This window comes from Eurosta solidaginis, chromosome 3 (assembly GCF_040869045.1).
Source record: "Eurosta solidaginis isolate ZX-2024a chromosome 3, ASM4086904v1, whole genome shotgun sequence".
In the NCBI taxonomy this organism is placed as follows: domain Eukaryota; kingdom Metazoa; phylum Arthropoda; class Insecta; order Diptera; family Tephritidae; genus Eurosta; species Eurosta solidaginis.
Window position 1 is genome coordinate 143,311,361 of NC_090321.1, and position 9,802 is coordinate 143,321,162.

Below are 9,802 nucleotides of genomic sequence, written 5' to 3' on the forward strand. Positions count from 1 at the left end.
TACAGCTACTGTTACCAAGTATTTAGAAAAGTCACAAATCATAGTAACAGCGAACTTGTTACCATAGTTTGATTCTGGAAGTGGACCTATTGTATCGATAATCACTATGTCAAATGGTTTACAGGGTGTTGGAGTAAGGACAAGATTTTCTTTTGTTTTTGGTCTCACTTTATTTAAAAGACATTTATTGCAATTTTTCACAAATTTCGCTATATCACGTGTCATGTTTTTCCAGTAATATTTAGTTCTTAATTTGGCATATAACCTTTTTGTTCCGCAATGACCTCCTAACAATGGATCTTCGTGATAAATTGTCATAAGTTTTTGTTTCTGTTCCTTGTCTGTTACGGTCTCTACAGGGTCCGTCAATATTATTTGTAATAATTTTAAAATTTCATTTCCGCGGATTTTAAAATTCGTAATTGAAAAATTATTGAAAAAGATATCATTTTTTGGCCATTCTAATTGTTTAATATTGTGATTGTCGGCTGCTTTTTCCAGCCTCGAAAGTAACTCATCTAAATTCGTTATTTCGTTAGCAGTCACGATATTAAGTAAATTATATTTTTTATGTTTTAAATGCGCATAAATTTGTAAATTGGAGATCTCCTTATGTTTATTATATCGTATTTTTGATTTTACTCGCGGTATCTTTTTTGAAAAATCGTATGAAAATTTATCATAAACTTGTACTTTATTATTGTTAGAGGTCGTATCATTTAAACTTATTTTTTCATTTTGTAATTCTTGTTGTTTAGTTTGTGATCGCGTTTTAACGGCTAAAACGTGTTTTGTCGAATCTTTAATCTCGTCTATACTTATACGCGAAAGAGCATCAGCCACAACATTCGATTTTCCTTTAATATATTCAATTGTAAAATTGTATTCTGATAAATCTAATCTGATTCTAAAGAGTTTCGAGGAAGGATCTTTCATATTGAATAGATAAACTAATGGTCTATGGTCTGATTTTACCGTGAAATGTGTACCGTAGACATACGGCCGAAAATGTTTTATAGCAAAATGTATTGCTAAAAGTTCTAATTCTATGATTGCCTTTTTCTGTTCGGCTTTATTGAAAGATTTTGATGCAAAGCAAATCGGTAAGTCATTATCTCCATGCTTTTGGCTTAATATAGCGCCACAACCACTCTTAGATGCATCTACAGTGATAATAAATTCTTTTGAAAAATCAGGGTATTTTAATAATTGAGGAGACATTAATGATAATCTTAATTTTTCGAAAGCATTTTCGCAAGCATCATCCCAAACAAATTCAACTTTTTTCCGATTTAGACGATTTAAAGGGGCTGCCAGTGACGCAAAGTTAGGTATAAAACGCCTATAATAATTTGCAAATGCAACGAATCGCCTAACAGCGTCTTTGTCTTTTGGCTTAGTGTATTTTTTAATTGCGTCTATTTTTGAGTCATCTGGCAGCAGGCCTTTGGAGGTGCATTTATGGCCTAAAAAAGTTACTTCAGAACGAAGGAAATTGCATTTGTTGGGATTTAACTTTAAATTGAATTTTCTACAAGTTTCGAAAACTTTTTCTAAATTTTTGAGGTGATGTGTCTCGCTACATCCGATGACGATAACATCGTCAATGTACATAAAAGCTTGATTTGGCGAAATGCCTGAAAATGCTAATGACATCATACGTGAAAAAGAGTTTGGTGCTATATTTAAACCGAAAGGTAAAACTTTCCAACGAAAAGCTCCTCGATCTGTACTGAAAGATGTAACGTCTCTAGAATTAACATGAAGTGGTATTTGGTGAAAACCAGAAAAAAGATCTAAAGTCGAAAAATATTTGGCTCTGCCAAGATTGTCGAGTATGTCGTCTACGCGTGCCAACGGAAATTTGTCTGCGATAAGCTTTTTGTTGACTGCTCTGAAATCAACGCACATACGGTAAGACTTTTGGCCTGTAGGATCCTTTTTCGGCACCAAAATTAAAGGGCTGTTATAATTAGAAAAGCTGGGTTCTATTAAATCATTTCGCATTAAATTTTCGACTTGTTTATTAATTTCTTCACGTTGTGTATATGGTGAACGATAATTTTTTATATAGACTGGATTTTTATCAGTTAAACGTAGCTTTTGTTCGTAAAAGTTATTTAAAGTCATACGATCAGTTTTTAAAGCGAATACATCGGCATATTTTAAGCATAAATCTAGTAATTGTTTTTGAGCATAACCCGGCATTTGATTTTTCAAAATTTTCGTTAATTCCTCTAAGCGTTTTTGATCTTTTGAAGTTTCACTGATTTTGTAGACATTGTAGTTGGTGATATCTTCCGTTACGATATTGCAATTGTTGACATGTTTTACTTCGTCAGTAATATTTAAAATTTTTATAACTGGATTATTTGTGTCAACAATGCACTTTGCCGTAAAAACACCATTACAGATTTCTTGCGAGTCTACAAAAACAGGATTATCGCATTTTGGTAATTTAAATAATCGATAAACTTCACATCTCGGAGGAATAACTAAAGAATCGGTACTCGTGCCGTGTAAAATTGGTATATTTGCGTTATCTAATCCGGTATTAATAGTTATGCTATCGCTTGCGTAATTAATAATGCATTTATTAAATTTTAAAAAGTCTTTGCCGAGTATTCCGTCTGAAGGTATATTGAAATCGTCGTTAACTACATGTAAAGTATGCGGTATTAAGAATTTATATGCAATTAAGTTGGTTTTTAAGGTTCCTAAAGTTGAAATTGTTTCAGGCGTTACGCCTGTTATGTTTGTTATTTCGTTAGTATTAAAGTTACAATTTTGATATACACTTGAAATTTTGATTAAAGAAATATCTGCTTGTGAATCTACTAGAAAAGTACATGGTTTGTAGGAATCGCTACATTGAAGTTCAATAAAATCTGAATAATTAAGGTTCAAGCAGTAGATGGATTTTAATATTTTTGAAGAAGATTCGTTTAATTGTCTAAATCGTGATCCCGATCCCCCAGTGTTCGCTCCTGAGGGTCGTTCACGTTTAAAGCGCGTACATTGGCATTACTTCGCGAATTTGAACGTCTATTATTATTAGCATTATTGTTACTACTACTAGGCTGATTGTTTCTATTAGTGCTATATCTGTCATTATTACCTCTATTAGAATTAGTGTACCCGTAATTATTATTGTTGTAATTATTTCTATTGTTATTGTTGAATCTTGCGTTTGGATTGTTGTACCTATTATTGAAATTATTACCTCTATAATTTCCTCGAAAACTATTTTGCCAATTACCACGAGTACGGAATGCTAGTACTTGTCTTTCTTTTACCTCATTATTACGTTCGACTATCATTTTTGCAACTACGTCTTTTGAATCACTGAAGGTAGTTGAAGCCAGGATGGATTTGACCAATTCTGAACGAGTGTTCAACCTGCACACATTCACTGTTTGCTCTACGGCCATTTCATGTGCCTTGGCTTGTGTCATACCTTCAATAATCAAAGAACGTTCCAATGCGTCGGATAGTTCTTCAACGCGCTTAGCAAAGTCTGAGTAATTATTATTGATGACATGTAAAGACGCGATTTTACCAGAAACAACTTTCGAGTTGTCGGGTTTTATTCTATTTCTCAAGGCAGTCTTTATGTCATCGACTGAATTTATTACGGTTGGTAATGCTTCGCGTGCTTTTCCCTCAAGTTTGGATTTCAAAAATGCAATAAAAGTACTATTTAAATTTTCATCTGAGAAGATTTCAATTAATTTTATTTTGTCGATAAAAGATTCTAATGCCAGTGGATCGCCGCTGTAGTTGTCCCTAATAATTGAGGCGCAACTGGTAATGAACACCTTTTTCTGTTCTGAGGTTGCCATGATTGAAATATTGTTATTCGATTGTAAATCTGAAGAATTATTTGTTGAAGGCAAATTAGAAGAATTTGAAGTAGAGTGAGAATTGGAAAAGTCAGTTCCTGACTGAAAATTGGAAGTGCTAGTTAGTAGGTTGTCTGAATTATTAGACGAATTTGCTGAAGGCTGAGTGTTTATAATATTAGTTACTGACTGAAAATTTGAAGTATTATTTTCTGCGATATCTGAGTCATTAAATCCTAAAAAATCTTCTTGACGAGCTAGTGAACACCTTCCTTTAGGGCTTGATTTATCGCTGGAATTGCCCTCAGAATCGGACATGTGTTTGAAACAGGGTAATTTTATTGAAAATTATTTTAAGAGAAAAAATTTTGTAAATCAGGTAAATATTTTGTAAATATTATTTGAAAATCCGGTTAATATTTGTCGCGTTTGGTATGAGTTTTATAAAATGGTAAGTCTGGTTAAGAAAATTATATAATTTGTTTTTTTTTGAAAACAAAGGAACATCCGGTCTGCGGATTTTCTCTAAATTATAGGCTAGAGAAATGCCTACCCCCCTTCCGTGCCGAACTTAGTCGGACTTACCGACTGTCCCCCACTAGGTTAGCCCCGCTAGCTAACCAATGGACAGGCTGTCCTAAAAAGGACACTTGGTCTGTGGTTTCTCGCCCCCCAGAATGGGCTTTGCAAAAGGAAATAGGCAAGCGTGTTCCGGTTTTATTTATTTTGTGAAAAACCGAAACAGGCTGGTATATTTTTTTTTTCGGACTATTGGAAAAAAAATATAGAAAAACCGCACTTGTTTCCACAAGCCTAACCAAAATTTTATTTTTTTTGTTCGAATATACGGCGATGTTTACGACCACATCGCTTTATATTGAAAGTATGACGTATATTGTATCACGGACTCACCGCTTTCTATCAAAAAAAATCTTCTATTATATTGCGGACGCACCGCTATTAATAAAGCTTCCAAACCGTTTCACGAGAACATGTATATATATAATATCTACAGCAAACGAAACGCTTTGTTTAAGTTGTGGTTGATGAAAATATTTTAATTTTTTCCATATTAAATTCATGTGGTATATGTACATATACGAAGGCAAAAATTTCATTTTATGGCATTCATATTAAAAAAAATAGGGGAGCTCAGGATTTTGTGGAAGTGGTCATAGTGTTTACAAACTGGTGTAGTACGTTTACACCAAAACGCGAAAAATGTATACTGCTATGCATTTGATACGTCAAGGCTAATACGCGACATTAAAACCCGAAGTTAATTTTTTCCTCAATATCTAATGCACAAAACTCTGAACTGCCCTAATGTGTATACATTTTGTTGTTAGGTGTATTTGCAACAAGGCATTACTTCAAAAATGTTTAAAAGATGCTTAAAACGATTTATTAAGATTTAAGAAGCGATAAGTTTTATATTTCAAATTTGTAATATTTGAAATTTTTCATCCAAACGCATTATGTACGCTTGCGGACAAAAACACGAAAATATTTGTCTATATTTTACAACTTGGAAAGTTCCAAAAAAAAAATTCCAAATTATTTCATAAACGTTTATTTATGAGAGGGAATGGTTGTATATAAACAATTTTATTTTATTAAGCCTTCTTCGTTTAATGTGTGCATGAAATTCTGAATTACTTCAAATGTAAATATATTACAATACATAATATTATTGAAAATATAAACATTTTCTTTTATAAAAAGTTTCTATTTATCACAAACTCTTCAAACGACTTCAAGAAAACTTGCAGAGATAAACGATAAATATTATATTACTATTATATTAATATTAATTGACTATTTATCAACTTTAAATTATTTTCATAAGCGTTTGTGTGGAAAAGAGTGTTATTAATTGATTGGAAATAAAAGATTTATAGTTTTAAAAGCATAGAAAAAATATTTTTATAAAAATCTTTGTTTTAGCAAGATTTCCGCTTACGATAAGATATATTTTAAATTGACTTCACGTCGCCCGTTGTGTTGGTATAAATTTGGTCGTTGATAGGTTTGGTCTCGACTTCCTCGTGGCTCATCTCCCACTTCTTATCTTCACCCGTACTTGTTTCTAATTCTAACATAGCTAACGCTGGTGTTCACGCTGTTCACAGTGCGATGATATTTCAACATTTAATTTGCATTTCACATGATGTATTTTTTTTGGTTCTTATTGTTCGCAGGCTAATTTATTTGTAATGGGCGTAGTTTGATGGGCCCATAATTTAACAATAGGGTCGATTTTTGCACCATTTGTAATTTTAGTTTTTCACGCAATTCATAATGCGAAAGCGTCGGCTTTATAACAAATGTTGTTGTAAGCCGCAAAATGTATGAAAATGTTTTAATCGTAAGTAAGAAATTAGCACGTGGCACACCGACTAATTGTTCCAATTCTTCTAGTGCATTTTCCGGTGCGATGGAATAATTTGCAGTCACCACTGCTGCTCTAGACTTGCTTACACTGTATTTCTAATAAAGAAGAACTTGCACTAACTTTTTATAATTTTTAGCGCACGAACGAAAAATGTCACGGTCGCCATGTAAAGTGGCGCTTTGCTGCCACTTGTTTTCGCATACAACCCCACGCTCACACACGCACTCACTGGAAGAAACTATTTTTCCCTTTTTGATTTTATTAGTTTTTATTTTAAATTTCATTTTTCGGTTTCCTGTTTGTACTATAAACTTTTGTATATGTTTTAGTTCACATATTGAATTATTTTTAGTTTATATTTGTACAATAAAAATGTTTTACACTTCTTTATTTAAACTTAGTCCTTTTTCTAGTCTTTAACTTTGGTTACAATTTTTCCAGTTTTTGTTTTAATATTTTCCGATTGCGCGTGTAGCGCGGCGGCCGGCTCAATTCAAACTCAAAACTGTCGAAAAATACTGACGCTTCAAAGCGGCCCTGCCGCTATGCCAAAAGTGCATAGCGGTAAAATCGCATGATGCAGTGGCGTGATAGAGTCGAGTAACGGAAGATTCAGCCAATCAGAATTCTCTCCGTCATTCGACTCTCTCACCCAGTAACACCAAGTGCATACATGCATGGTTGCATGTGGGGGTGATGCCAGCTATTTTAGTTTTTAGTTTTATTTTTAGTTTTTAGTTGGCTGGCACTACATGCCGCTACACCAATTTTGTCTGTATGTATGATTTTAATAATCGGGGATTGCCCATATTGCTTTTTTTTTAAATGTATGAAAACATTTATTTCGTTCTATTTATAGAACTACAACGAATTAACCAATTTTGTCTGTATGTATGATTTTAATAATCGGGGATTGCCCATATTGCTTTTTTTTTTTTAAATGTATGAAAACATTTATTTGAAGCAATTTTTTTAATTTTATAATTTATTTAATAATTTGGGAAAAATTTAAACAACGTGACATCAGGACGGACAAGGCGACAGCTGTTTCGATTATACCTTGTAAATCTCTTCAAAGCCTTTTCTCCCGGGAGTGGGAGTCGAACTCGCACTCCTACGATAGTTGAAATGGTTATAAACGCATTCAGCTACGTCATGCCTGTTGTAAAGTTTTTCCCAATTGCCTTCTTTTTTTTGCATATTTTAATCTTTTACACATTGCATACTTCGTATGCAATTATGTGTTAAAGCTATGCTTGGTACGGCGGTTTTCAAAGAAACTTTGGTTTTGTTGCTGTTTTCGTTCTATTTATAGAACTACAACGAATTAACCAATTTTGTCTGTATGTATGATTTTAATAATCGGGGATTGCCCATATTGCTTTTTTTTTTTTTAAATGTATGAAAACATTTGTTTGAAGCAATTTTTTTAATTTTATAATTTATTTAATAATTTGGGAAAAATTTAAACAACGTGACATCAGGACGGACAAGGCGACAGCTGTTTCGATTATACCTTGTAAATCTCTTCAAAGCCTTTTCTCCCGGGAGTGGGAGTCGAACTCGCACTCCTACGATAGTTGAAATGGTTATAAACGCATTCAGCTACGTCATGCCTGTTGTAAAGTTTTTCCCAATTGCCTTTTTTTTTTTGCATATTTTAATCTTTTACACATTGCATACTTCGTATGCAATTATGTGTTAAAGCTATGCTTGTTACGGCGGTTTTCAAAGAAACTTTGGTTTTGTTGCTGTTTTCGTTCTATTTATAGGACTACAACGAATTAACCAATTTTGTCTGTATGTATGATTTTAATAATCGGGGATTGCCCATATTGCTTTTTTTTTTTAAATGTATGAAAACATTTATTTGAAGCAATTTTTTTAATTTTATAATTTATTTAATAATTTGGGAAAAATTTAAACAACGTGACATCAGGACGGACAAGGCGACAGCTGTTTCGATTATACCTTGTAAATCTCTTCAAAGCCTTTTCTCCCGGGAGTGGGAGTCGAACTCGCACTCCTACGATAGTTGAAATGGTTATAAACGCATTCAGCTACGTCATGCCTGTTGTAAATTTTTTCCCAATTGCCTTCTTTTTTTTGCATATTTTAATCTTTTACACATTGCATACTTCGTATGCAATTATGTGTTAAAGCTATGCTTGGTACGGCGGTTTTCAAAGAAACTTTGGTTTTGTTGCTGTTTTCGTTCTATTTATAGAACTACAACGAATTAACCAATTTTGTCTGTATGTATGATTTTAATAATCGGGGATTGCCCATATTGCTTTTTTTTTTTAAATGTATGAAAACATTTATTTGAAGCAATTGTTTATATTATATTTCTTTATTTCAAACAAATTCACAACAATAATTAAACTTCAATATTTTTAGACAAAATAAGAAACGCGTATCGAAATTTCAATTGACAAAACAGCTGACTTCGAAAATTCTATTCCCCAATTATTTTTCTCCCTAGGAGAAAAGAATTCGAGGAATTTTTCCACGGGAATATAAAAAACTGCGAGAACAAAATTCCGCGAGAATATTTAGAATTAGTCAGATAAGTACTTCGACATTACGAAATATATTGTCGCGTTCTGAGGCAAAGTATTGTTGCATAAAACCTTTTTGACCACCACAATACCACAGATTAAGTATAAAATTTCACAAAAATAATAAATTTTTTCGAAAAATCACACCGAATAACTGTAGTCATTGTTTATGAATCAAGAAACAATGAGCATGGCAAATACGAAAGTGTATGAAATGAAATGTCAACACGCATAAGCATATGGTTGTATTCAATGCACAAAAATGCTTTAAAAACGTATGAAATGGTTAAAAGAAAGTTGAAAAAAATTGATAAAAACTTTAATATAATAAAAAGCTTCCTTTAATAACAGCAAATACGCCTTATAAAATCTATATATACATCAATTAAGGATTATCTCATTTCAAAATTAAAGCTAAATAATCTTAAAGTTTTATTTTTTGAAATGGAGTCGAGCACTGTGCGTGTGAATGTGTGACTTTTCAGCGATCAGCTGTTAGTTGTGCTACTTGGTAAGATTTACAGTGCCCTCATAATTCTAAGTGCTGCTTCTTTACTTATCTGCACCATTTACTTTTTCAGTATCATAAAAAAGTACTACATTAATGCTTTCTGAAATATGAACTAAAGTGCAGGAAAACAACGCCTGCGGCCTGTATATCCTTCTGTGGGAGGATTTATTTTCTTTTCCTGAGTGAAAATGGAAAAGTTTTACTCAAGCTGGATCTTCAGAGTATCCCATCGTCCCCAATTAAAGAGTATGGAAACATACTTTTGACGTCAATGAGATGATTGACGACCTGGAACTATGTCATGAAATCACATAAGAGTATCTGGGAGGCTTGTAATGTGAAAGCTAGGGATTGGCGGTACACGGTCCCGAGACCTAACATTTATCTATTTAAACGAAGCTTTAAGAAGTACCTAGGTTCATTAAGTAGAAAATGGTGGCTGGCGTAGAAATATAAAGCGGAAGAGGTTTTACAGCAACAAAAAAATCAGTAG